The sequence below is a fragment of the Paramormyrops kingsleyae genome, chromosome 18, assembly GCF_048594095.1.
Source record: "Paramormyrops kingsleyae isolate MSU_618 chromosome 18, PKINGS_0.4, whole genome shotgun sequence".
Lineage (NCBI taxonomy): Eukaryota > Metazoa > Chordata > Actinopteri > Osteoglossiformes > Mormyridae > Paramormyrops > Paramormyrops kingsleyae.
Window position 1 is genome coordinate 19,962,946 of NC_132814.1, and position 26,267 is coordinate 19,989,212.

Sequence of the window (26,267 nt, forward strand, 5' to 3'; positions counted from 1 at the left end):
GCTGTGTTGGCATTATTTATTCTATTGACTGGATCCACTGATTTAATCCTCACTCTCCTCTAGTCGGTATCCTGATTTGTAACCGCTACCTCCCGTCAGTGAGACGCCCTCAGCCCAATGAACAGTCATTGCAGGGAATGGTAATATAAATTATGCAGAAGTCCTGCAAAACAGCCGTGTGTCTGTAACTGCCTGTCTCCTGTGACTTAAACTGGCCACCAGGTGGCATTCTTTCTCAAAGAAATGGCCTTTAGCCCGAAATTTTCACAAACCCAAAAAAACTAAATCGTACGTTTGTGTGCCCTTTGATTGTTTTGGAGGTTTTTTTTTTTTTTTTTTTTTGGCTGATTCGTGTTTCCGTAGATCACGCGCAAAATGCGTTCATTAAACATGATCCATCCTACTGTACTTGGAGGACAAGCGGATAATTCATATTGTCTGCACTTGTGTGTCTGGGTGGTGGTGGGGGGGGGGGTGAAATTACGTTTCTTTGTTGTGGAACGTTTTTGTTTACCTGTCTGCAAAAATAACCCGTGAATAACTAATGAGATTTATACAGTCATTAATCATGCAGATGCCTGGTATATTAATTTTTTTTACAATTATAGATATCTCTATGTACCCCTTTTATGTCCAGGATCGTTCCCCAGATTTCCGAGCCACTTCATATTAAGAAAGCATAATGAAACACAAATGCAGACTGATTAGCCCTGTAAGTATCACTATCATAACCACGATTGTTCACAGTAACTATTGCAAATACTGGTGGTCCCCACTGAAACTGGTGTTTCCTATGCTTGGAACTGGTTTTCAAGCCTATGCTGTTGACACACTGGGCTTTCAAAGAAAAAAACTAATAATTCATAATATTTTAATAAGTGTGAATTTGCATCTATAAATATGCATTTCGAGCCTGTTTCTACTTGAAATGACCAACGCTTGAAGGGTATTTAAAAACGCCTCCTTTTTATTTGCGGGGTCTACAGGTCACGTGGTTGCCGTGTAAATGCATTTGTCTCGCGCGCAGCAAAACCGGGTCAGGTCACGTCTTGTCCGATGGGTGGCATGTGTTTGAGTGTATAGCTTTCATATAAATGTGTTAGGGGGGTCTGCTAGGTGTTCCCCTGGGTGTTGGCCAGCTGTCGTTCGTGCTTGACCCCCAGTCTTCGTGTGGTGGGAGCTGCAGGGATAACGAGGTCCAATCTGCTCAGCTCCTCATGAAGTGAGATGGCCGGGGGGGTCCACAGCACGTGCTGGACCGAGCCAGGACCTATGCACTACTTGACGCGGTCCCCCGAGTGGTTTTCTCTTTTTTTGCGGTGCAGACCTGCAGGTCGACCTTCGTAGTGCCTCAGGGAGATCGTCCATTGGAGCAGGCTAATGAGAAAGGGAAGGATCAATAACAAGACCGATGGGTCCCGGCTGTCTGCTTTAGCACGTAAGCTAAGGGATTCGCTTCAGGGGGGTGGGACATCCCTGTTGCCCATGTGTCGTCATCCTCTGCCGCTGACCGAGTTAGCGATTAAGGTATTAACAAAAAAATCGAAGGAGCCATGAAAACCAAAGCAGGTGGTCTTTTTTGAGTCCGTTTTTAAGTCCTTGTATTGTCCAAGCTTTTTGAAATAAAACGTGGTGTGTTGAAAATTATTAACTTATTTGTTTATTACTTTAAGATAGGAACCGTATTTTCTTTATGTGGGTGCAATGCAATTTCGTTGTATATTTGTACAATAACAAGATTTGTAATGGTGAGGATGGGATCTATTAGTCACCCACTGTATTTTATATTATTTTTTGACTTTAGTAGCTCATTTGTGCAACCCCCAAAGCTGTTTGTACACTACATCATGTCTTATTTATATGTTTGTTTATTAGTAACAAATCTTTGTTTCTTCATGTATTTGATTTATTTTGTTCATTGTTTTTGTATTTTAGTCTTGGTTGCATGGTGTCTTCCATGGCCCCACCTGCACCTAAACAAATCCCTAGTTCTTTTTGCCCCTAGAAAATAAAAGGATTCTGATTCTGTCCCTTTCTAAGTCACTTTTCCCATCTCTGTTTAAATTTCTCAATAGCTATTTTATAAATTAATGTAAATAAATCCCCCCCAATCAGGAAGGGCTAGTTTGACCTGTCACTGACCCTCCCCTGACTGGATGCCTGTGTTAACCTGCGGCGTGGGGGGATGGGTGAGTGCCCCCCCCCCCCGCCCTGCTCAGCATTTGCGACGTCGGCCACCTGCCTCTTTCCGCTGAGCTCATCGGGTGGGGGGGGCGGCATATTCACTCTATCCTGCCAATGACCCTGAGGGCTCCCGGCCAGCATGACAGCCTGGTGACGGGGGGGGGGGGGGGGGGGGGCAAGCTGGAGCGGCCCTTGAACTCAAGCCCCTGACGTGGGGGGCGCCTTAGCCACCCCTCACCGTTTCTTTATTACAATGGTGACATTTTATGTCATATGAAGCAAATGACAGGCATCAGGGTCCCTATGTGACCAACTTAATTTTGACGAATTTCAGCTAATTCCATTTCCCTCTTTGACCCAGACATGCACACAATGAAATGAAACCAGTCCCCTCCCCTTTCAAGTAAAAACTTGACTCTTCATGCCCAACCCAAGGAGCTGAACTATATATAGAAGGCCTCCCACATTACAAACGTGTATTAAAATGAACCTGTTCCAGCGACCCGCAGCCCCTGACCTTTCGCAAAGTCAAGGAACATGGAGCCACTTTCACCCCGGTCTCCAGACCCATGGGGACCGACACAATCCTGAAAGCCAGCCCTGTCAGTGCCAGTGGTCGCACATGAGGTCACCCATGACCAAATGAGTGTCACCTTGTGGGCACCCTTCAACCACCCAGCGAAGTTGCGAGTAAAATGTCTCCCTCGATGAGAGATCACTCACTGCGGTCGGAGCATACACTGAGACAACAGACAAGACACCCAAGGAGTGACATAGCCCGAGTCTCATGATGGGCTCGTCAAAAGGAGAGACATCGGACACCATCGGAAGGAGCCGCAACAGCTATTCCCTAAGTATGGCAGCCACTCCCCGGTCTGCATACCTCAGAGAGTTCTGCTACCAAAACGCAGAGTTTACGAAGCTCCCCTGACAGCAGAGGAAGATGGTCATCTTGCCAGAGAAACAAGATGTTCCACGTGCCTACCCAGATGGGCTGCCTCAAACTGGGACCCACGTGCCACCTTGCAGCAGGTGACCCCTCAGCACCACACCAAGCCCCCATCCCCAAACAGGTCTGACCCTATTAGCTCTCCCGACGGTTTCGACTCGTCTGGGGATGGGGCTCCCGAAGGCTTTCCCCATCTCCTTCATGGTGCATACAGCCTTCCTGTGGCCGGCTGCAGCAGAGCTACTCCCGCGGAGAGCAGAAGAGTATCATGCTTGTTTAATGTATACATTCTGACAGACCCATTCTAGTTCTGTAACATCATCTCAGTTCAAACTCAGTTTTTAGTGATAGTATTTTTAGTGATTTCATATTACAATAATCAAAATGCTATATAATGGTTTTGTCATGTGTTTTTATATCAATTGGCACAAACGGGAAAGGAGATTGATTTGCTGCTGCTCATGCTTTGCACGTGCACTTTGGGAATGAGAAATCGATACATGCCGTGCTCTTTTTGGAATGCAATAAACTTCTGAAAGCTATGTTGTCAGTCACACTTGTATTCAGCGTTTAATTTAAGTAATATTTTCAAGTCTGAAGATTTGTCTTTGAGACATGCCTCAGCTGGTTGCTGCTGCTCTGTTCCAAATCTCGTAGAAATTAGTGTTTATCAGCCCCCTTGTGGAGCAGGGCCTGAAAGGCACAAAATTTTGGTACCTTCTTTGAAATGATTGCAGTTATATGTATCTTGCAGTTTTACCAACTGTTTTGTTTCATGACCATTCCAGGGCAGTAACAGGAGACAATTCAGAGCAATTGTTCCTGCAATTATCATTTTCTTTTTGCCTTTTCCACTGACAAACTTTCTTTGAATGAGTCCATAGTGTGAGGAGGTGTGACCGGTGCACTGCGCTGCCACTGGCCGATGGATGAGGTACTTCTGGCCTGGGGAGTACAGGAGCTTCAGTGGCATGAGGTTCATGTCCATGAGGCGAATCATGGACTCCTGGTACTGAAAAACTATTATCCTAAAAGGGTAATTATCAAAATAAATGACAAGGGTATTACCATCATAATAAAGATTGTATCAGACTCCTGCATACTATGCATTTTGTCCTTATTCTTGATGTGACTGGCTCCTTGAGATGTTGAAGAGCAAATCATAATCAACACGAGGAATACTTGACACTCGTCTATCACAGCCAGCATCACATTTTTCAGCAGTTTGTGCTACAGTAGCTCTTCTGAGGGATCGGCCCAAACGGGCTGGCCTTCACTCCCCACATGCATGAATAAGCTTTGGGCGCCCATGATCCCATCACCAGTTCACAGGTTGGCCTATCTTAGTCCTATTCTGGTAAGTGCTGACCACTGCATACCGGAGACACCCCAAGACACCTGTCGTTTTGGACCCAGTCTATTCATCTCTATTTGACCCTTGTCAAAGTCACTCAGATCCTTACACTTACACCCTTGACAGGTGCCATTGTAATGAGATAATCCATGCTATTCGCTTCACCTATGAGTGATTTTAATGGAGCATTATTTGGCCAATTGATGTCTGCATGCAAAGTGATATTTTTAATGTTTCAAAACATTTTCCTAATCATGTTTCGGTTGCTTCTATCTCTCAAAAACCCAATTTTTCCCATCACTAGTAATTGGCCCACAGATCCCCATATTTATATTTTTATTAATACTTTTCCGTTCATTTTTTGGTCTAATTATTCTGTGCATCAGTATTTTAGTTCAAAGACAATCAAATTTTACAGTAGTAAAATGCCAGTCTACTAACTAATCTCATTTACGCATTTACTGATTAGCTACATTTTGCGCATTCAATGTTTGACTATCAAGCGATGACTGCGTGCTGGTTAGTGTGTAACTTTTGCAGCTTGCATATTCCGTTCTGCATCAAAGTTCACCACGGTTTTGATGAATGAGAATGTGTTTAGAGTTTTGCAAAAAGGGTGCCTTAGATCTTCAAATTGTGTTTAACTAGGTGAAGAGTTTAAAGTTCCACCAAATGAGTTATTGATCCAATAGATGAGTTTTGCAAACTGACAGCTTTGTTCCAAGAATGGGGTTTATTGTTTTAGCAATTCAGCAAAACGAATCAAGGTAGAATTTTTGTATGTAGTCTGTATTTTACCAAGAAAGACCACCTTCCGTCTGTGCATCGTAAGCATCTCAATATTGGCGCTGTCCCGTCCCACATCCCTCTACATTAAAAAAGAAAATCAACTTTTATCAAAATCATTTTATGGGTATTAATCAATTATGTGTTTAAGTTCTTCAGATCCCATTGCACAATAATATAGCTGTATGTTGTATGCTGTATTGAACAGGGATTATCCAAAAATCTAGAATATACCACATTCTAAGACACAAAAATTTACTTTTGATCCCTTCTCCACTCAAGCTCCCCAAATGTGTTGGTTGACGTGTGAGGTGGTTTTCTTCCTCCCTTGTGGCCTGCAGAGCCCTGGCATTGCCCCGAGGAAGTCATCCCACTTATGGGACCGATGTGGCTGGTTACATTGTAGTTCCTGTGCTGGGGATACGCTTATCCTTTGCTGTACATGATGCATCTGCTTGCTGTATTGCTGCAGTCCGCAAGTGCAAGGCATACCATGAGTAGAAAAAGCTTGATTCTAAGCTTAAGATTGCCCTCCCCACAGGTGTCCACGGTTTAATGTGGACCTGTCCAATTTGCATCCCAAATCCCTTTCTGGGGGCAATTTTTGACCAACACTTCTTCCCCTTTTTTAAATTTGTCAATGTTGTGATTTACAACATCATCCCATTGTCTTTTGCTTCCCAGGTAGCTATTTCTTACCAAAACCCAGTTCCTCTACAAACACACCTCCTGTTTACCCTCTAGCACTGATAAACAAGTCAACCCAGCAGAATTATCATGCCTAAGTCTTGAATTACTCCCTATTTCCTATATTATTTTACTGTCTGTCTGAAATGGGCTGGCCCCCGTCCTGGGGACTCCCGAACAAGATGCCTCAGCTGAGTGAAACATACAATTTATTGGCTGCAACAGCCTGAGGTTCAGGCGGACTGTGCGGCTTGTGCCCTGGCTGCTTGTTCGTGGGATATCTTGGAGAAGATGTCTCCGTTAAGGGACCCACACCTCGTGTAATAAGTGCGAGGGAATTTGCGGTGGCTCAGGAGTGGGTTGGCAGAGGCGATGATGCGGTAGGTAGCCACCGACTGTGGCTTGCCTTACGGTCTTCTGGCGGAATTGTCAGAGGTACCCCAGGCTCCACCAAAAAAGTGCAGCAGAAAGAAACGGAGAAGCCGAAGACAGGAAGACCCAACGGAGCTCTTCCTTGGGGCTGTCTCTGTCTCCGCTGCCTGCCCTGCTGTGTGTCGGGAGAAATCCCTCCCGATTCTGGATCCGGTGGTCTTCGTGCTGGCGCTGGCAGCTTGTCCGTTTCTGGGGCAAGGTCGCCTAAGGACACCATCCCGCGGATCCCAAAATTCCTTAAGTGAGCAGCGCTTGCCGCCAAGGCGCAAACCGCAGCCGCACTCCCCGTGGTTCCTGACCTGGTGGTTCCTGCTTGGCCCTCCGTGGTTCCTGACCAGGCGGCTCCTGCGCAACCATCCATGGTTCCTGCACCGTCATCCGTGGTTCCTGCACCGCCATCCGTGGTTCCTGACCAGGTGGCTCCTGCACCGGCCCCCGTGATTCCAGTTCCTGCTCGGCCCTCCGTGGTTCCTGACCCGGCGGTTCCTGCTCCGGCGCCCGAGAATCACACACCCGAGGTTCTTGCACCGGCGCCCAAGGTCCCTGTGCCCGAGGTTCCTGCTCTGGCGCCCGAGATTCCAGTCCCCATGGTGCCCACTCCAGAGGCTCCTCTTGTGGAACCTGAGGTTCCAGCCCCCGTGGTGCCTGCGCCCGAGGTTCCTGCTCAGGTGTGAAAGGTACCTGCTCCGGCAACCAAGGTTCCTGCACCAGAGGTTCCTGCTCCAGAATCTGAGGTTCCGGCGCCCGAGGTTCCTGCACTGGCACCAGAAGTTCCCGCTCTGGCACTCGTGGTGCCCACGCCCGAGGTTCCTGCTCCGGTGCCAGAGGTTACTGTGCCTGAAGTTCCTGCTCTGGCAATGGTGGTGCCCGTGCCCAAGGTTCTTGCTCTGGCGCCAAAGGTTCCTGCGCCCGAGGTTCCTGTGCCCAAGGTTACTGCTCCGGCATCCGAGGTTCCTGCTATGGCACCCGTGGTGCCCACGCCCGAGGTTCCTGCACCAGTGCCAGAGGTTCCTGCGCCCGAGATTTCAGCTCTGGCACCCGTAGTGCCCGTGCCCAAGGTTTCTGCTCCGGCGCCGAAGGTTCCTGCGGCTGAGGTTCTTGCTCTGGCGCCCGAGGTTACAGTCCCTGTGGTGCCCGCACCCAAGGTTCCTGCTCCAGCGCCCGAGGTTCCTGCTCCGGCACCAGAGGTTCCCGCGCCCAAAGTTCCTGCTCTGGCACCCGAGGTGCCCGCACCCAGGGTTCCAGTGCCCTTGGTGCCCACGGTCGAGGTTCCCGCTCTTGTGCCGAAGGTTCCCATGCCCAAGGTTCCCGCTCCGACACCAAAAGTTACCGCGCCCGAGGTTCCTGCTCCGGCACCAAGGGTTCCTGCTCCAGCACCAAGGGTTCCTGCTCCGGCACAAAAGGTTCCTGCGCCGGCACCAAGGGTTCCTGGGTCCAAGGTTCCTGCTCCGGCGCCCAAAGTTCCAGTCCCCGTGGTGCCCGCACCCAAGGTTCCTGCTCCGGCGCCCAAGGTTCCCACACCCAAGGTTCCTGCTCCGGCGCCCGAGGTTCCAGTTGCCGTGGTACCCGCACCCAAGGTTCCAGTCCCCTCAGTGCCCACACTCGAGGTTCCCGCTCTTGCACCGAAGGTTCTCGTGCCCAAGGTTCCTGCTCTGGCACCAAAGGTTCCTGTGCCCGAGGTTCCTGCTCCGGCACCAAAGGTTCCTGCGTCCGAGGTTCCCGCTCCGGCACCAAAAGTTCCCGCGCCCGAGGTTCCCGTGCCCAAGGTTCCCGCTACAGCACCAAAGGTTCCTGCGCCCAAGGTTCCTGGTCCGGCACCAAAGGTTCCCGCGCCCGAGGTTCCCGCTCCGACACCAAAAGTTCCCACGCCCGAGGTTCCCGTGCCCAAGGTTCCCACTCCGGCACCAAAGGTTCCTGCGCCCAAAGTTCCTGCTCCGGCACCCAAGGTTCCCGTACCAAGGTTCTTGCTCTGGCGCCCAAGGTTTCAGTCCCTGTGGTGCCCGCACCCAAGGTTCCTGCTCCAGAGGTTCCTGCTCCGGCGGAACTTTTTACTTTTGTTAAAGATCATGCACTGAATTTTGGTGTTGTCTTTGACTGATTGATCGGCAAATTAATTCTGTAGTTAATCGGCTTTTTATCATCTTATAAAAATCATTTTTATCACCTCCAGATCTTGAGAAAGTTATTCATGCCCTGATTTCATCCCACTTAGATTACTGTAACTCTCTGTATTCAGGAATCAGTAAGTCATCACTCTGTGGCGTACAACTAGTTCAGAGCGCCACAGCTAGGCTAATGACAAAAAACGGGATCATGTAACACCTATCTCCGGAATACTCTTCCACTGGAGATAAGGTCCTCTCCTTCAGTCTCTTTTTAAATCACGATTAAAAACCTATTTTTTAGATTGGCTTTTATTGTCGATCACTGACAGTCTTATTATTTTAGTCCCTGTTTGTAGTTTTGGAAGCTCTGGAGCACTTGCGTACTGTGTGGACCTTATGGTTGTGACGGGTGGTCATGAAATAAGCAAATCATAATAACTTCCAGAGAGAATAACATACGTGAATTTATAAAAAATACAAAAAGAATGTTTTATTATGAAATGCATATCACATAAACTAATGCAAATTACCCAAGTCCTTGGCCGATGTCAGGTCTGCAGAGAGTCAGCACATGGCACTCTTGATGGGGCTGTCTGCATTTTCATCATACTACCATGTGCACACTGGAAAAGCAAGGCGAGCAGGTCGGCGCACAGTGCTTTCCCTGCAGTGCATGAGCATAACGTGCTGTTTAACTGCACAGGCTCAACCTGTAAAGTGACCTACAGGTGGACAAAGAAGTGTGACACTATAAGGCATGGAATGAAATGTTTGTTATAATAATTAACGATGAGCTAACATAGGCCTTCTGAACAAAGTTTCATGGAAAAACAAGAGCAATATGACACTAAGGCAATCAGCCAGTACAGGTAGCCCTCTACCAGTCATATTATATTTGTATTATTATCAAGCACCCTTACTGTGTAGCAACTTATCATACCAAGTTATGTGACATTTACGGTCACAATAATATTTACTAATTTAAGCAGATTACACACTATTCACTTTAGACACAAAGCTCTTGCAATGCCATACACACAGAAACATTAAAGCTGAGTGGAGCTGCTTTGGCGGGGAGGTAACCAGCACCAATCTGCTACACAAAATCTGTAGGGAATGTGGTTCCTCTCTTTTCCTCATTTATCTGTGACACCTGCATCTTACCACTAATCTCTATATTCAACACGTTTGATACTAATCATGTACAAAGAACAAAGAAATAAGAAATAAAATTGCTTAAAATTAGCATGCCATGTGATACTAGCTAGCAAAGTAGCATTAACAAGAGAGCACTTACCTGCACCTTTGAAAAGAATTGTTATGAAAATATTTGTGCCCCTTTTCAAGTTTTTTCGATGGTATGCGGCTTTCCACTGATCGTGTAACGTGTGCCATGGTCATTTGTGGAAGATTTTTGAGAGAACAGCTGAACAACAACCCCGATTGCTCCATTGTGTTTGCCGACCACCATTAAACAGGAAGTTGGATATCCCAGCAAGAAACTGGCAGGAAGTTGTCATCGACACCTACTGGATTCCTCTCCCAGTCGACCAATAAATTACTCAGAAGAGGATTCGAATTTGCATCGTTCCCAGCATGCTGCACTGGATCTGCCAAGAGAAAAATAATAGAAGAAAAGAAGAAATAATACAAGAAAATGATTCATTTTTAGATGTAAGCAATTGTAAAATAAACCATCCATGTAAGAAAATGTAGTAGTTGGTAAATTTTAAGCTTTAATTAATGAAATAGTAGTACTACAAGCTGTATGCGCCCACCCATCAACATGAAAGTATACGGGGGGACGCAGTACATAAGGAGCTTGGCCAGCTCTGACTATCGTGCTCGCTTCGGCAGCACATATACTAAAATTGGAACGATACAGAGAAGATTAGCATGGCCCCTGCGCAAGGATGACACGCAAATTCGTGAAGCGTTCCATATTTTGCAATATTCTACACCAGATGTACAATTTTCTTTGTATGACTAGCCAGTGAGAGGGTTAGAAAATGCCTGTTTTCAATGCTGCACGTGATGAGTATGTGTTGAAAACACGAGTACTCTTAAACTGCTTGCCGTTCATTGGCAAGTAATGTGGGACATATTCAATATTACGTTTCATTTGAGTTGATCTGAGTTGATTTTTCCATTCTCTTCCGTTCTCAAAGGTATTATTGCAAATCTCTGTATCACTCCAATTATTAATGTGATGCCAAAGCAAGCCATATATTACTACACATATAGTACATTTTGTTTTTAACTTTCAAATTTATCTGTAGCTTAAAACTACACTGTCCTTGTGACAGGGGGGACTGGCTATTTGTAAGCAATCTTTGAAAGTCATCTGAAGTGTAGAATCGATACAACAGACGTTTATCTGGCTGCTGGGGCTTTTCAGTTAATGTACTCTTTGTTCCATACAGTTACAATACGTTTTCGTGGGCCAGTGGCGCAATGGATAACGCGTCTGACTACGGATCAGAAGATTCTAGGTTCGACTCCTGGCTGGCTCGAGCAGTTTTTTTTGGCTCGACCAACTCAAATACGGGGACTTTTGGTCGTTCCGTGGTACGAGCTCACGGACTGTCCCGTATCAGCTGCAGTCGCGCGACTCGCAGCCCGGGCCGGGAGGGGATTATAAATAGCAAATACATTTTATTTCCACACCAGTCGATAACTATATTAGTCAGTATATAATTGAAGTCATTACTTTTTACTTCGCGGCTCCATTTTTTTAAAAAAGATCCACAGCCGAACGCACCTCAAGCTAGAATTTAATTTCAATAAACAAATCATACGAAATAAATGTCTTTGTCATAGGGCGTATAACTACAAAACGCCTACAGTTTATTGCTAGCTTTTTTTCTCTGACTGGGCTCGAAGTTTCACTTTGCTGATAGAGCCGCCCCCCGCCGTCCCGTAGTGAAAAATAAAATGCGGCGTCGCGTTTTAACTACTGCGGGACGCGATTTGTTTTATATTTCTTCAGATCGAACGTGGAAACCCTAAAACCTGGAGTTTGTGGGGACCTTCTAAAACGCTTAACGTTAAAAAGGGTTAACGTGGCTTAATGTATAACCAAATTTCTCTCGGACATATCTGGCCATAAACACTCCCATTTGGCAAAAAAGTCAAAACCGAAATGCCAATTTTGGTGATTATTGGGCGATGTTTTGGAACATTTATTAACGTTAAGCTTTTTCCTTAAAATATGAGATAACGTCCATACTCGGTTTTGATTTTTTTTTTTTGCTAGACGGGCCTATTTATGACCAAATATGTCCGACAGATTAATAGTCGCTGTTTTGGAACATTAAGCCACGTTACGCTTTTCACATAAATCTTTTTAAAATCTTCCATGATCGGGGCTGTAAGCACTTGCATTCTGTATGTTCTGCATGGCGATGCTTCAAGGAGTGAAAGAAGTTCGTAGAATTCCCAGTTGTAGTTCGCAAGTTTTCGACAGTTTAAAGTACACGGCAGCAGCTTGTTGCCTGTCCGACTTTAAACTGCAAAAAGTATCACCACAATACCGACGTCTTTTTACCTCGCTTATCCACGTCCTAAATAAAAGATGCTTCGAATTCTGAGCTGCATACGTTTTCACCAGTAAGGGAGGCTTCCTCTGAAGCAGCGCTCATTTCTTCCAAAACAGAAGCGTGCGTGCTTCGGAAATTCAACCAATCACGCTGTCCGTAGGTTGTCCGTCCTTAAAACACTACCATGTGATTGGCTGGAACTGCGTTCGTGTTTTGTAAAGAAATGACTGCGGCTCACGTGTGCCATCTAGAGTTATTCCTTACTGATAGACGAGCGGGGGAGCTCCACCATTTATTTCTCAGTCAGTTGGGTTACATTCAGCTAGGAGTGGTGATCGTCCGATAACTGTTTAGAAAATGGGCATTTATATCGGAAAATCATGACTTTAAGCTGAAGTTAACCCAGCTGGTTGTGTCGAAAGCCTCACCCCACTATCGCCTGCACGTGCATTCTCAGTACCGCGGTGTTTTAACAGCATTTTTTTCGCTAACATGGACTGAGAGCTACACACTTGTAATGTCTAGGGTATAATGTAGGAGTCAGTGGATGTCAGTAGAAATCTGAAGTCAGCCTGACCTTCCAATCCAGAGATAAGGGGAGGGGGGTATACTGGCAGGGAGGAAAATTACGATTCAATGCCATCCTGTACTTGTGTAACTGCGTATAAAACATGTTGTGTTGAACCACTGGTTGGTGAAATAAAATCATGTAATAGATGAAAAAATATTCACTCGTCATAAATTTGAGTGTCAGGAGTGTGAATATTCGAGAGCAGTTATATTAAAGTATCTTTTGTTTGTCGGATTAACTTCAATTTTGCTTAGGGCTGACCAAGCAATAACACGGACGTTTACATGAAGATAATAAAATGGTGTGACAGACATAGGTAATTGCCTTTACAAACCTCAGGTTTAGTTGAAACCGTTCGTTTCAGACCTTGTGAATTAACTGCGGCGCGGTACTGAGAATGCGCGTGCACGCGAAAGGCTGGGAGAGTTTCGGCACGAAACCGTCTTTATTGCTTAGCCGTATAATCTGTTGGATTTAAGGTACCCCAATTTACATGGATTTTCTCTTTGTTCACTTACTTATATTCCAGACACCCACAAATCCTGCTTGATGATACAGGCCCCTGCTTGACGATACAGGCCCCTGCTTGACGATACAGGCCCCTGCTTAATTGGAGCATTATATGCTCGCAGGCTAAATAAATACAGCAACATGTAGCTCTACAAGTGAGCTTCCTTTCGTATAGTACAAGGCAGGTGCCGGGTTACGAACGTTCCTAGGTCCGTCTTCAAGTCGAATTTGTAGCCAAGTCGGAACAGATACATATGGTTGCTATTTTGCGTCAGTTAGTCAAATGCATAGTATACGGTACATATTTTACCTATACATATAAAACACCTATACCTATGAAATACTTAAACACTTCCAAATACACAAAACGTAATAAATACAATATGGTACATAATAATATAATACAGTCATTATAAAAGTAACTACATACGGTACTGTACCGAAGAAAGAGAAATTGGGTGTGTGTATGTGTGAAGGTATACAGTACTGTAAAAAATAATGAAAGTTCTTAAAACAGTTTAGACAGAAAAGATCATGACTAAAGGTTAATACTTACCGTCGCTCCATCGCCGTCTGGCATCCCGGCAGCGGCATTCGCGACGTAACGTTACAAGAACCGCTGAGCCCGCGCAATGTTCTTATGGGCGTCACAAAATAGTGCGCGCGTGGATTATCAACTATTCTATTCCAGTCAAAATTTTTAATATATTGGGCCATATGTCCATCCGTTTGCAAGTGCGTCAGTCGCACCTTATTAACCCGGACACTCACTGTACTAAAAATGAACCCAAAAGTAATCTGCCTAAACCGACTTCGTAGTTGGCTATAGGCCTACCCCTTAAGAGTCAGTCACATTTCAACTTAAAAAACATTTTTCATCGGACTAAAATATGTTCGACTTCAAAATGTAAAAAATAGTAAACTCAAGTTTCTGAATTTTTAAGACCTTAATTGGTTCAACTCGAGTTTAAGACTTTTCAACACTCCGCAGACTCATGGGCGTCGCCGCCATTAAATCTTAGGGGGACGTGTCCCCCTCACATTTCATAATTATTCGTTTGGACCCCCCCCCCCCCCAATTTAACATAAAATATTACTTCACCCAGCGCTGTTTCTATTGCTTCGCGAAAGAATCCACTCCGCTTGATCGATATGAGAATACACATACGGCATCTACTTAATTAATACATTTCTGTTGGAGGGTCCCCAGAACCCCCGCCAGTGTGTCCCCCAAACACACAAAATTCTTCTGACGCCCCTGCCGCAGACATCCCTAAAAGGTCGGCCACCTCGATCCATTTCAACACATGGCAGAGGTTAGAGTGGGATTCATTAATTGGCTCCTGGACAATTCCGCTGACCTCCATTAGGTGGCAGGGTTGTTACACAGGTGAAAACCCAGCAGTTTATACTACAGTGGAAACGTTCCTGGTCTATGCCAGTTAGCATTATGCTGTATTAGAAAGCGTTTCTACTGTAATTTACAGGTGGAACTTCTCACATGACAGCAACACCAAGTGATGGGGGTGATGTGTGGCTCCTACTGCCAGCAATGAGTGGAGGAAATTCTTAGTAGCCAAGGCGAATCATGTTTCCTCTTCCTGCCGAGATTCCAGTATTTCTAGGTAGCCACAGCCAGTCACGTTGCCTTCTGCAACCAAGTTTCAGGCAAAATCTTGGTTGCAGCAGCCAATTACGTTTCCTCCTCCTACCAAGTTTCGAGGCAAATCTTGGTAGTGACAACCAATCATATTTCTCCCTCCTACATTCACAGCCTTGCTTTGCCATGGGAGGAGTCAAGCCACATTGTTTCCCTCTGGCGGGGGCTCGCTGACTACGACCAGGAACGCACGGTGCATGCTCTACATCATGATGTCGGCATCAACAAAGGATGCTTTCGGGCCACAAAGAAAATTGTAGCACCAAAAAGGTACAGTGATATGAGCAGTTGTGCTAATTATCTCCCATTGCTCCGATACTTATGCCTTTGGTCTTTGTCAGGTGCTTTGTTGGAGCACACAGTCCTGCACAGTGGTCAGACTGTAACAGGATTGTAGGGGAAGCGTTTGTGAATTTGTGTCTGGAGGTTCCAAACCCAAAGTGCACTGATGGTGTCACACTTTTCAGGTGGTCCTGTGTATGCATGTACATCAGGGTTTTAAACAAGGCTAGGTAATGCAGGAGATTACCATCCAACTGGCAGACGTCAACAGCACCACACTTGCACAGTGGTGAGTCAGTCAAACTTATTAATAAAGCTTTTTGCATCAGGAATAGCTGCAAATAATACGGAATTAACAAGTGAATTGACTGCCTTAAGTAGTTTCACTTGTAGGTATTGCAGACGTACTTGGGCACAGAAATGTGATGTTCTGCACCATGGCAAACCTCCTCCAGAGGCAGCAGTGTCAGTTCCTGTAGAGCAGTGCTCAGCAGCTCAGGGGGACACTCTCACCTCCAGAGGTGACCCTCCTGTCTTTGCCCTTCCTCCAAACACTGCTGGCACTGCAAGGACACAAAGATACCTGCTCACCACTTCACTTGTGATTCCACAGCAGAATCTTCATGCAGCTTGCCAAGGATTTACAGGCCCAGGTCTAGCGCTCCTTGCCCCTGCATCCCTTCCAGTACCTCTGTCCTGTTATTGCCCTTCATTCCTCCTACAATCTGGAGCTCTGCAACAGATGGACAATCTCAGACCTCTTCAGCACTTGATTTCCCATACACCACACAATGGTACAGAGGAAGTTTCAGAGGGAGCAGGCTGGGATACAGACTTGCAGATACATATGAAACATTTTGAGAAATATAAGAAAAATATACTCTGTGTATATTCATGCATAGTTCATATTAAAATTGTGCAATCTGTGACTCATTGGGTTAATTCAATTAAATGTATTTTTCTATAGCACCTTTCACAACAGAGTTGCTAAAAGGCATTTTGTATTGTCATAAAACAATAACATTACCGTTTCAACATTTGATGTTGTCATTGTTCAATTTTCAATTAAATATGGGTTTATACAATTTGTGAATCATTGCATTTTGTTTTATTTACATTTTACACAGCATCCCAACTTTTGGAAATGGGGTTGTAAGTCTTCAGTCAAGATTTAAAGACTGAGACTGATTTGGCATCCTGAACATAGGTTAGCAAACAATTCCACAATGTAGGGGCCTTGTAACATAATGCTTTACCACCAATGACAAGGAAACCTGTGTACTTTGATCCAACTGGACGGCGTGGCTTGTAAATTTGAAGTACTTCTGTTAGGTAGGCAGGTGCTAGACCTTTAAGTGCCTTATATGCAAGTAGGAGAACTTTGAAGCCAGTTCTGAACCTAACAGGAAGCCAGTGCAGGGAACTAATAGCAGGGGTTATGTGTTCATACTGGGGTGGCATGGTGGTGCAGTGGTTAGCACTGTTGCTTCACACTTCTGGGACCTGTGTTTGAGTCTCCGCCTGGGTCACATGTGTGTGGAGTTTGCATGTTCTCCCCATGTCATCGTGGGGTTTCCTCTGGGTACTCCAGTTTACCCCCAGGGAAACAGGCTAATTTGAGTTACTAAGTTGCCCATAAGTGTGAATGGTGTGTGAGTGTGCCCTGCGATGGGCTAGCCCCCTCCCCCCCCCCATCCTGGGTTGTTTCCTGCCTTGTGCCCGTAGCTTCTGGGATAGGCTCTGGACCCCCTATGATCCAGAAGGATACGCAGTTTGGAAAATGGATGTGTTCATACTTTCTGCTCCTGATGACTCGAGCTGCTGTATTTTAAATATGCTGCGAGGTGTTTAATGTGTGGTATGTGCTCCCAGATAGCAGAACATCTAGCAGTGTAACCTACTATATACAAAGGCAGGCATCAATTTCTCGACTAATAAGGAATCATTGTAGTTTGGCAATATTACACATTAGGGAGCAAACCTTCGACACTGCATCCACATGCAATTTGATTGAGAGGCTTGTGTCCAAGATAACGCCTGGGTTACAGGCTGAGCTGCTGAGGGAAAGTTCAGCCCCTCAGACTGGAGTGTGGAGATTATAGCATTCCGATTTACTCACCTTCAAAACAGAGCATCGGATTTCTGAGCATTTAGTGATAAAAAGCTTTATTCATCCAGGTCTCTACTTCCTTAAAGTAATTAACTTGACAATAGATGCAGTGTCATTAGACACAACTGAGCCACATGGTTTCTGTACAAAACTAAGCCAACAAGAGGAATGGCATCTGTGGGTCTGAGCCAGGTTTCTGTTAATGAGCACAGGTCTGCACCACAGTCAAGCACCATGTCATTGATAAGAAGTGATTTGATTCATAATGAGTGAACATTCAGTAATGAACATTTTATAATGGGCTTATTTTGTGGCCAATTTAATCTTATAAGTGGGATTGATATTAAGTTATCTACACAGGAGTCCCCAGTGGAACATTTAGCTCTAAGTCTTGGTCTAATAATAGTTAATATATTCTTTCTAATCTCACTCAACTCTGTTTCTAGATAGCTGTTAAATTTAGTGGAGGCCGTGTGTATGAGCACCTGGGTCACAGTCAGACATGAGCTAAAGATGGGAGAATAAACAGCCTCAGATTTATGGCCTCTATGGTGCTGCTCTCAGTCAGGCAGGTAAAGTATCTGCCATGTTTTGGGATAGCATGACTTAGCCCCGTCCCAATTGTAAAAGCCCGGCCGTTCCCAAAAAGGTCCCTATTATCAGTTAAGGGTGTGTTTTGAGAGTCTCTAACCAGCAGTTTATGGACAGTAGCCCTATAGCCTACATCCACTCTACAGAGAATTGGCAAGAGACCAGAGACAATTAGAATCTAACATTTTGTTTTAGCTTTTGTACACATAGAAATGAATGATCAGACCACGTAAAATGCTACTATAACAATTATCCATCCATTATCCATACCGCTTTATCCATCTGGGTCGCAGGGAAGCTGGAGCCAAGCCCAGCATCTTCGGGCGAGACTATAACAATTAGATCTTCGTTATTATTGTCTATTAATTTTGCCATTTTGCACACTAAAAATAAAATCACTTGTTACAGTACTGTTGTGACAAGGTATGCATTCTTTTTTGATGAAATATTGTCTTTAAGAGTATCATACTTGGAATTGTTTGAGCAGGCTGGTATTTGAGCAGCTAATGCAGGGATTAGACCCTGAGATTCTGAGCCTTACATCAACCATTTAGTTAGCAAGTAATCTGGCATTGAAAAAGCTTGGATGATTGTGCACTTCCAGAAATCCACCCCCCCAAATAATCAAATCAGTTCCATTGGGTTCAACACCCACCCCCAGTGATTTACTACACACCTCAAGAACCATAAGGGGAGCTAACAAGTTCATCACCCATCCCCTCCCTGGCCATGACCTGCTCAGGGAGACAGCCCTAGTCCATCAGAATCCCCACATCGAGATAAAAACAGCTTCCTCTCGAGTGGCTGCTCTGCTCAACACCTGATCCACAATCTACCTCTGGACTAATACATAGCCTTCATGCTTGTCCTTATCCATTCACGTTTTTTTTTTCTTTTTCTGTGTACTAGGAGCAAACACACTATATCCAATTATTTGTATGCATGTATACTTGGCTGATACAATCTGACTCAGAATATGTTCACGTTCTTAAATGTTCAAACTAAGAGGCAGACAGAAAAGTACTACATTGCAAAGCTGCAGTGTCTGAACATGTTGCCATTTTAAGTAACGATACTTATATGAGCCAGAGGCCCTATTCCTCACCTTGCTATTGATCTTGATAAAAATTCTGCTTCCAGTTAATAGTGGAGCAAGAGTGGATAAAGTGACAGGGGAGTACAGTCCATGGTACATAAAGGCATTACCTTCTGTTGAAGAGCCCAGGTGAATCACCTGCAAGTTTTTGGATCAGCCAGCAGCACAGGGTGAATCAGGTGAGGGAGATACCTACCTGCCGTGCCCGTTGTAGTGCCACACTTTAGGAGCAGACTGTGCCCGACTAGCGAAGCTGGTTATACAGGAGAAGCTATGAGATACCCTTCACCACATAAGCGCTATAGATTATGAATTATAAACTGGTTATGTAAACCATTGCTCATTATTTGACAACCAATAAGATTCATGACCACTTAGGGAATACTCGCAGTATTCAGAAAAGCTGTTTTACTTACGAATACAGCTATTAGTACAAGATATTTTTTATCTGCACATCTCAACACTATCATGACGTTTTTCCCACTAGACTTAAAATCATACTGGTCTGTGTAAAGACCAGTGTAAGTGTCTAAGGACAGCACACCTACTTACGAAGATAAAACTGACTTAACTTCATGTGACAAATGTTTTATCTGCAGATGAGAATCCGTAACCATTCTGGTCAAATTTTACAAAGATCAAAAATCCTCAAAGACAGCAAAGACTCAGTAACAACTTGCACAATTGAACATTTTTTTATTCAAATTGCTAAACAGGTAAACTGTATTTCAGAACATCCCGAGAGTTACTCCACGCACTGCTGTCAGCAGTCATTTGGCAGTGAGCCATTCCCTTAGAGCTGCATTTAGTGCCAGTCCATCTCGGGCTCATCTGGAAAGTCAGTCTTTGTTAAAAGCCAGCATGTACTGCAGCCGCAGGTTGACTGTGGTGAGGGGAGGGTGGTTTACTTAGACCTCTGCCTCATCTTTCGCCTCTTGCGCTTCAGCCTGAATCACAAAGATCATCAACAGGTGCATGACAGGATGAAGCTGGAAATATGAACTGCACAATTTGTTTATGGCAAGCAAAACGCTGTAGTGATACATCCTAAACCTGAAATCAAAAATGACCATTACTTTTCCCTTAACAGTTAGTTAAGTTTCATTTTTTTCTTTGCCTCAGATTTTCACTCTTGCATAGCAAACGCTAACATTTAAAACGTTATAATATTCTCATAAAACCATTAAGTACTTCGGACTGAATCCAACTGCTGTAATCTAAATGTTCACAGCACCAACGCACTGGAACCTAAGAGGTAGAAACCACTGTATAATTATTTTTAATGGATTGATAAGATTAATAAAATCGACTAGGAATCAGGAATTAATCATTTCAAATACAAACCATAAATTGTGATTACAAGACTCAAGACACGTCTAATCATAACGTAATCTTTAAGTTTTTTGTTCAAGGGTCATGCAATTTGCTTTCCATGATATACGAAACTATGGAGACGAGGATATTTTGGTACAAAAGTGTAAAGAACCCAATAAAATCAGAGGCAAATCATACCTGCGCATGCGTTTCTTCCTCCACTGAAAGACAAAACATATTTTTGTTCAAAACAAGTGCCTGTAAGGGCTTGTTAATCTGACGTCTAAAGATGCACTAATGTTAATTTAACACCTGGCACTTGGTGACATTAATAGTAAGGTACACTGCAGTTGTTCTGCAGTCGGCAACGTAAAATGAGCACCAGGATGAACAACTATCAAATTCCAAATGGCAAATCGCGATAATCTCAAACGTATACGTAAAAAGCATAGAAAAGCAAATGTTTTAAGAACCACATACGTTCAAGTTTAATTTTGCTCGTAGTTGTACTTGCAGCCATTAAGCACCTCAACCACACACTATTACGTGTATCAAAAGGCGAATAAAATACTTACCTTAGCCCTCATATTGTGAGACACGCCTAAGGAGGAACATAAGTCTGTTAATACAAACGAGGGATGGCTTTGCGTTCACACGGATCACACGGATTCATATGGATGTTTTAAAGCGCCGGGACCCCATAATTAAACTCACCTTCCTACAGAGACGTCGACATAAAGAGGACATGACGCATCACGTGCGCGACTTTTATATGGCGCAAACATCACGCGTCAGAGCCGTTTTAGGTAATGGGTAGTGTAGTTTTTACTCCGACAATACAACTGGCTTAAACACAATGACTCAAAACTGTTCACATGTTTCTAAACATGACAAATTGTCAAAGAGTGACTAGAACATATAATATGTGTTGGATGGGAGTGCAAGTGCCATAGGTGAGTCGAATTTCTATTTCAAGGTATGGATAGATCACAACAGAGGATTTGTCCCCCATTGCCTAGTAAGGGAGAACATTTGCTGTAGATGCAGGTTTCTGTCCTGATCCAGCCCTGAAACATGACTATGATGTAGAATGAATATTCTTCGGCTTGGCAGTTAAACTACATTTTACTATAATGTGCCTTTCATTTGGATTTCATTTGATCCTTTACAGTAACTTTTATGGAGTATTGAATGCTGCAAAAATTACATATTGCTTTACGTGTAAATATATACAAACATTTTTAGTAGACTGTTTTTTTACTGTGGTCTTTTGGTTTCCAAATATTGCAGCTCAACATGCAAAAGAAATAAAATCCTCTGTAAGAGCTGGAGCCACGTCGTCTCGTCTCACTCTATACATGTATATTGCTGAGATGACAATAAAGTTCACTTTGACTCTGACTATTATATAATACACTCAAAAAAAATAATTAAGCACCCAGAAGCAATGGTCTGATTTGGATGAAATTTGGTACACATGCAGACCACTAATAGCTATATCAATGATCTGATTTTCAAGGAGCTGGCATGTCTACTCATCAGACACAGAGGATGCCTCTTAGATGCATCAGACAGCATTACCAGCACTTGACGGAGTTTGATAGGGGTCACATTGTGGGTTTGCATGAGGCCTGGTGGTCATATTATGCAACTGCCCGGCATGTGAGGCATGGAGATGTCGCAGTCGCCCGATGTTGGAACCAATGGGCACGTGAGGGCACCCACACACATTGTGAAGGTTGCCATCCTGACACGGGTATTGGACTTCTCTACAACACCCCGTTTCCCACTCTGTGTCTTGACAACTGGCATAAGCTGTACTACGGGTTCACCGTCCCATGCGTAGGCTGCCGTTAACACCAGCACAGAGACGGCTGTGTTTGGAGTGGTGCCGTAACTGAGAGGCATGGACTGATGACCATGTTCAGCGATGAATCTCGGTTCTGCATTACCATGGATGACCGTTGTGGCGCTGAGGGGAGAGGACCAATCCTGCCAATGTTGTGGAGAGACACACCGGTGTTACTCCTGGCATCGTGGCGTGGGGAGCCATAGGGTATGACATCATGGTGTGGGGAGCCATAGGGTATGACATCATGGTGTGGGGAGCCATAGGGTATGACATCATGGTGTGGGGAGCCATAGGGTATGACTTCAGGTCATCTCTGGTAGTGATTCGGGGGACCCTGATGGCACAGCGCTACGTCAGTGATATCCTGCGTCTGCATGTCTTAACCCTCCTAAGACAGCATGTGTGTCTATGGACTGCCTGCATCATGTTGAGGTCCTCCCATGGCCAACCAGGTCCTCTGATCTTTCCTCAATGGAACATGTGTGGGATCAGCTTGGACGTCAACTCAGACCCAGTGCCAATCTGCAGGATCTCAAGAGCCAATTACAACAGCTGTGGGCCGACTTGCCACAGGAGAATATACAACAGCTGTACGACTCCCTTCCGCATGGTATCGCCGCATGTATCCAGATCGGGGTGGGGGTGCCACACCCTACTGACATGGAACCAGCAGTGTGCCGATACTGCCAACTCTGTTGCCCCTTTGATCTGATATTATAATCATTGCAATAAAGTCACATGACCTTTCATCACGCAAAGATTCATTTCCACAACTCCGTCTGGGTGCTTAGCTTTTTTTTGTCACTAAGTATATAAAACACTGGACTATGGACCAAAAGGTCGTGGGATCAAATCCAGCTCCAGCCGTAACTGTGAAAATAATGTATATAGCTTTCAATGGAGGAAAAAATCTACACCTTTTTTCAGCAAAACTTTATATTTATAAAAATCATGTATAATAATACAATATAATAATGTAGCCATTAATAGATTAATTGAAATGACAAAATATACAATCATAAAAATTTCTGCAAATCTTTAACCCGGGCAGGTTGCGGGGGGAGTCTGCCTGCAAGGTTGGCTGCCGTGTCAGTGGGACGGTTAAGGGAGTCTGCAGTGTCAGTGGGGTCAGTATGGGTGGTTGAGGCGTCGGCGGGGCGGGTAAGGGGCATGCGGGACTGATGCAGGGAGCAGAGGGGCAGGCTGGGGTTGCGGAGTAAGAGAAGTGGCAGCTCACTGTCGTCTCTGACAACGGATGTCGTCACAGCCTGCCGGACAGGTCTGGGGGGAGGAAAAGGCGAACGGCCTCAGGCCAGAAGGGGGTCCAGCAGGCTCTGGCTCCGTTTGCCTGGGGTCTGGTAGAGGGGTGGCTGTTGTCAGGCTGGGGCTGGGGAGAGGGATGTCCATAGACAGCACAGCAAGCTCTTGCCACCTGACTAAATTGTTATGCCTACCAGAAACAAGACATTTTTAAAATAACCTTAGTCAGCATTTATCATTAAGCCATAAAATAAATTCTCAGTTCAGCTGAACCCAAATGTTGGCTGAACACACTTACCAAACACACAGCGTATGCTGGATTATTTCAAAGACCGGCTGCTGTTCACTTTGGCAGTTGGATGGTAGTCTCCTCCACCTGAAAAGTGTGACACCATCAGTGCACTTTGGGTTTGGAACCTCCAGACACAAATTCAGAAATGCTTCCCCTACAATCCTGTTACAGTCTGGCCACTGTGCAGGACTGTGTGCTCCAACAAAGCACCTGACAAAGACCAGTAACAATATAGGTTACTAAAGGCATAAGTATCGGAGCAATGGGAGATAATTAGCACAACTGCTCATATCACTGTACCTTTTTGGTGCTACAATTTTCTTTGTGGCCCGAAAGCATCCTTTGTTGATGCCGACATCATGATGTAGAGCATGCACCGTGCGTTCCTGGTCGTAGTCAGCGAGCCCCCGCCAGAGGGAAACAATGTGGCTTGACTCCTCCCATGGCAAAGCAAGGCTGTGAATGTCTTCTTAAATGGAGCCATGTTGGGCTTACAAGAATCGAAAAATGTTTTAAATTCTGAATTTCGTCATACAATAGACATACTGATCCATAATGATTAAGTAATTTATTAATTATAATAAATAAATGATTGATTAATTAATGCTTAATTTATACCCATATATAAATTAGTATTAAATCGCCAACTTCTTGGGAGTGTTTATTGTAATAAATTATTCTCTGGAATTACTTGACCGTTTGGGCCGTCCTTTTCATTTTTGGTAGGAGGGAGAAATATGATTGGTTGTCACTACCAAGATTTGCCTCGAAACTTGGTAGGAGGAGGAAACGTAATTGGCTGCTGCAACCAAGATTTTGCCTGAAACTTGGTTGCAGAAGGCAACGTGACTGGCTGTGGCTACCTAGAATTACTGGAATCTCGGCAGGAGGAGGAAACATGATTCGCCTTGGCTACTAAGAATTACCTCCACTCATTGCTGGCGGTAGGAGCCACACATCACCCCCATCACTTGGTGTTGCTGTCATGTGAGAAGATGCACCTGTAAATTACAGTAGAAACGCTTTCTAATACAGCATAATGCTAACTGGCATAGACCAGGAACGTTTCCACTGTAGTATAAACTGCTGGGTTTTCACCTGTGTAACAACCCTGCCACCTAATGGAGGTCAGCGGAATTGTCCAGGAGCCAATTAATGAATCCCACACTAACCTCTGCAGTGTGTTGAAATGGATCGAGGTGGCCGACCTTTTAGGGATGTCTGCGGCAGGGGCGTCAGAAGAATTTTGTGTGTTTGGGGGACACACTGGCGGGGGTTCTGGGGACCCTCCAACAGAAATGTATTAATTAAGTAGATGCCGTATGTGTATTCTCATATCGATCAAGCTGAGTGGATTCTTTCGCGAAGCAATAGAAACAGCGCTGGGTGAACTAATATTTTATGTTAAATTGGGGGGGTCCAAACGAATAATTATGAAATGTGAGGGGGACACGTCCCCCTAAGATTTAATGGCGGCGACGCCCATGGGTCTGCGGAGTGTTGAAAAGTCTTAAACTCGAGTTGAACCAATTAAGGTCTTAAAAATTCAGAAACTTGAGTTTACTATTTTTTACATTTTGAAGTCGAACATATTTTAGTCCGATGAAAAATGTTTTTTAAGTTGAAATGTGACTGACTCTTAAGGGGTAGGCCTATAGCCAACTACGAAGTCGGTTTAGGCAGATTACTTTTGGGTTCATTTTTATTACAGTGAGTGTCCGGGTTAATAAGGTGCGACTAACGCACTTGCAAACGGACGGACATATGGCCCAATATATAAAAATTTTGACTGGAATAGAATAGTTGATAATCCACGCGCGCACTATTTTGTGACGCCCATAAGAACATTGCGCGGGCTCAGCGGTTCTTGTAACGTTACGTCGCGAATGCCGCTGCCGGGATGCCAGACGGCGACGGAGCGACGGTAAGTATTAACCTTTAGTCATGATCTTTTCTGTCTAAACTGTTTTAAGAACTTTCATTATTTTTTACAGTACTGTATACCTTCACACATACACACACCCAATTTTTCTCTCTTCGGTACAGTACCGTATGTAGTTACTTTTATAATGACTGTATTATATTATTATGTACCATATTGTATTTATTACGTTTTGTGTATTTGGAAGTGTTTAAGTATTTCATAGGTATATATGTTTTATATGTATAGGTAAAATATGTACCGTATACTATGCATTTGACTAACTGACGCAAAATAGCAACCATATGTATCTGTTCCGACTTGGTTACAAATTCGACTTGAAGACGGACCTAGGAACGTTCGTAACCCGGCACCTGCCTTGTACTATACGAAAGGAAGCTCACTTGTAGAGCTACATGTTGTTGTATTTATTTAGCCTGCGAGCATATGCTGCTCCAAGCAGGGGCCTGTATCGTCAAGCAGGGGCCTGTATCGTCAAGCAGGGGCCTGTATCATCAAGCAGGATTTGTGGGTGTCTGGAATATAAGTAGGTGAACAAAGAGAAAATCCATGTAAATTGGGGTACCTTAAATCCAACAGATTATACGGCTAAGCAATAAAAACGGTTTCGTGCCGAAACTCTCCCAGCCTTTCGCGTGCACGCGCATTCTCAGTACCGCGCCGCAGTTAATTCACAAGGTCTGAAACGAACGGTTTCAACTAAACCTGAGCTTTGTAAAGGCAATTACCTATGTCTGTCACACCATTTTAT

The 26,267-nt window shown here is 44.6% G+C and overlaps 3 long non-coding RNA genes and 2 other non-coding genes across 6 annotated transcripts in view; 3 read left to right on the forward strand and 2 right to left on the reverse strand.

The window, feature by feature from the left end:
* Positions 1-8,413: 8,413 nt before the first annotated feature.
* Positions 8,414-13,958, reverse strand: LOC140579665 (uncharacterized). Of its 2 annotated transcripts, none has more exons than XR_011983602.1 (3): positions 13,674-13,958; positions 9,795-10,107; positions 8,414-9,219 (listed from the first exon to the last, which is right to left on the reverse strand). It is a non-coding gene; the product is annotated as an uncharacterized lncRNA (long non-coding RNA). The 2 variants fall into 2 exon arrangements; XR_011983601.1 differs by lacking the exon at positions 13,674-13,958 and adding an exon at positions 12,045-12,357.
* On the forward strand, positions 10,339-10,445 carry LOC140580272 (U6 spliceosomal RNA). Its single transcript, XR_011984023.1, has one exon. It is a non-coding gene; the product is annotated as a U6 spliceosomal RNA (small nuclear RNA).
* trnar-acg (transfer RNA arginine (anticodon ACG)) lies at positions 10,938-11,010 on the forward strand. Its single transcript has one exon. It is a non-coding gene; the product is annotated as a tRNA-Arg (tRNA).
* A 5,574-nt stretch (positions 13,959-19,532) lies between the features above and the next one.
* LOC111837105 (uncharacterized) lies at positions 19,533-20,942 on the reverse strand. Its single transcript, XR_002836573.2, has 4 exons — positions 20,885-20,942; positions 20,746-20,771; positions 20,369-20,391; positions 19,533-19,803 (listed from the first exon to the last, which is right to left on the reverse strand). It is a non-coding gene; the product is annotated as an uncharacterized lncRNA (long non-coding RNA).
* Positions 20,943-25,213: 4,271 nt separating this feature from the next.
* LOC111837053 (uncharacterized) overlaps positions 25,214-26,267 on the forward strand; it is a 5,366-nt gene continuing 4,312 nt past the window's right edge. The window contains exon 1 of the long non-coding RNA XR_011983581.1: positions 25,214-25,498. This is a non-coding gene — a long non-coding RNA (uncharacterized lncRNA). The remainder of the gene's footprint in view (positions 25,499-26,267) is intronic.